This window comes from Crassostrea angulata, chromosome 2 (genome assembly GCF_025612915.1).
Source record: "Crassostrea angulata isolate pt1a10 chromosome 2, ASM2561291v2, whole genome shotgun sequence".
Lineage (NCBI taxonomy): Eukaryota > Metazoa > Mollusca > Bivalvia > Ostreida > Ostreidae > Magallana > Magallana angulata.
This window is the reverse complement of record NC_069112.1, coordinates 58,184,330-58,187,404: the sequence shown is the minus strand read 5'-3', so window position 1 is coordinate 58,187,404 and position 3,075 is coordinate 58,184,330.

The following is a 3,075-nucleotide window of genomic DNA, read 5'->3' as shown; positions in this document are numbered from 1 at the left end:
CCGTCTTCAGCGGAAGACCCTTCTATTATTCTATTGTTTCTTTTTCACTTTTCTTATTCTTATTATTATAATTCTTTTTTTTTCTTACCGATTTTGTGCAGACGATTTCTCAGAGATGTCTCGGTCGATTCCATTCAAATTTTCAATATAAACGTGTTTTTAGCTAAAGCTGATATATAATTTTTATTTTTTGAAAAAACACTTCCGGTCAGAAGTTATCGTCCGTTTACGATTTTAAAAAGTCAATTTTGTCTGTCGGGTTTCTCCAAAACGAGTAAAGATAAAAGGCTGAAATTTTCAGAGATGATAGAACTACCGTTTTTCTGGTGCACCTCGGTATAGAGAATGTCCGCCGTCACTTCCGGTCGTCACCGGAAGGAAATTTCAAAAATTGAATTTTTCGACTTTTTTATTTTTTAATATATTTGTTCGAAATTTTTACACCTTATAGTGACCCTTTCACTGATTCAGAATATGTAATTTGTTTCAAAATCGATCAAGGCATTCTCGAGAAATTAAGCGTCAAAGTTCTGAAGCGAGGAGTCCGAGTAGCTCAGTCGTTAGAGTCGTGGTCATGTGCCTAGGCGACCCGGGTTCGAGCCCGAGTGCCGAATTTCTTTCCCCCTCTTTTTGTGCTTAGATCTGATTTTTTTTTATCTTTAAAATGATGGATTCTGTTCTTTTCTGTTTTGATTTAGTAAAAGAAGTTACAATAATATCGCTTTTTCCCCGTATTTGAGTATTGAGATCCATAGCTATGTATTCATACTGAAATAAAGTTAACATGTTGAAAAAAATCAAAAGTTACATCTTTAAAAACAACGCTTATACATTGTTCTAACATATGTATTTTGTTTAAAAATTGTGTAATATGTGATATTTAGAATTTAATATTCTCCGTTTAATATAGAAGTCACTGACCGACCCCCCCCCCCCCCCTTCATAAAATAATATAGTTTTTCTGACCCGATTTTACTTGATCTTTGATCTTGGACCTTTAATATCAACTTAGTATCATTCTAGATTACTGTACTAATTACCAGACCAATTCGTTCATTATTAACAGAGTTATGAACTTTTTGGCATTTGAGCTTCAATCGTCGTGTTTGACATGTACTGTACAAAAAAAATCTAACTCCCGAGTCCTTCACTCAATTCTAATGAAAATTCGTGAATATAAACCTCGGACCCCATTCTTATTGTCTGTCAAATATGCAGCGGATTGAACAATTAAGAAGAATCAAACGTCGCTTATAGCCTATACGCGGAAATAAAATTTACACACTACACGCACTGACCGACCCCCCCCCCCCCCCATTCACAAAATCATTAAGTTTTTCTGGACTGATTTGACTGAATCTTTCATCTTGGACCTTTATTTTCAACCTAGTACCATTCTAGATTACTGTACTAATTACCAGACCAATTCGTTCACTTTTAAGAGAGTTATGAATTTTTTGACATTTGAGTTTTGATTGGCGTGCTTCACATGTACTCTAGAAAAAAATTCTAACTCTCGAGCCCTTCACTCAATCCTAATGAAATTTTGTGTAAATGTACCTTGGACCCCATTCTTATTATCTGCCAAATATGCAGCGGATTGAACAATTCAGAAGAAATTCCTGAAATCAAGCGGCAAGTATAAGCCTGTACGAGGACTTAAAATGTACACAGTACAAGGGATGTAAGCAGCCGCGTAATATTTCTGTTGCATGTATATTTCTTGTTTTCCGTTTAGTCTGTATCTACGATAGCGTGTGAACTACTTATGAATGTTAGACTGTGGAAATTACTGTCATCAAATTTTTACCGAATAAAATTACGTGTTACTGATTTCGTTATTTCTACATTTATAATGATTTTATCAATCCTGTTGAAATAAAACAGTCAAACACAATAATAAACGACACGAAAAAAAAATCTCAACACTGAAATACATGTGTAAAAATGCATCAGTCATTGTTTTAGGACTTGACTTCCCCTAATTGTCGTTAACCGAATCCGAGATCCACACCTCAAAATTCTACTTTCGATTTATTTACGACGAAAATCAAGCTCGGGTCTTTTCACCCCCCTCCAGACAAAAACACGCATCAATATTTCAAATGACATCGCACTGTTACCAAACCTGTGTAGTCAGACATCTCACACATCGTTCCTCATCTCATACAAAAATTCAGCTCCTCTCCCGGGCGGAAACGCCCCAAATTCAAAGAGAAATTCGGGAATTATTTCGCGTCAGCCATGTTTTGACGTGAACCTTTGCTGAAATACTGTTATGACACCTGCAAAGGCCTCGCCGGAGTTAAAATTTCTTCTTTCTCTCTATTTCTTTCTCTCCATTTTTTTTTTTTTTAATTTTTTTTTTTTTTATTTTCTTACTAAAATATTCAACATAAAGGGGTTGTTGGACTGTAGTACAAGTTGAAAACACTCGTACATTAAGATTTAGGCAAAAACAGTCGTTAATTATTAGGGTCTTCCGTCTTCAGCGGAAGACCCTTCTATTATTCTATTGTTTCTTTTTCACTTTTCTTATTCTTATTATTATAATTCTTTTTTTTTCTTACCGATTTTGTGCAGACGATTTCTCAGAGATGTCTCGGTCGATTCCATTCAAATTTTCAATATAAACGTGTTTTTAGCTAAAGCTGATATATAATTTTTATTTTTTGAAAAAACACTTCCGGTCAGAAGTTATCGTCCGTTTACGATTTTAAAAAGTCAATTTTGTCTGTCGGGTTTCTCCAAAACGAGTAAAGATAAAAGGCTGAAATTTTCAGAGATGATAGAACTACCGTTTTTCTGGTGCACCTCGGTATAGAGAATGTCCGCCGTCACTTCCGGTCGTCACCGGAAGGAAATTTCAAAAATTGAATTTTTCGACTTTTTTATTTTTTAATATATTTGTTCGAAATTTTTACACCTTATAGTGACCCTTTCACTGATTCAGAATATGTAATTTGTTTCAAAATCGATCAAGGCATTCTCGAGAAATTAAGCGTCAAAGTTCTGAAGCGAGAGTCCGAGTAGCTCAGTCGTTAGAGTCGTGGTCATGTGCCTAGGCGACCCGGG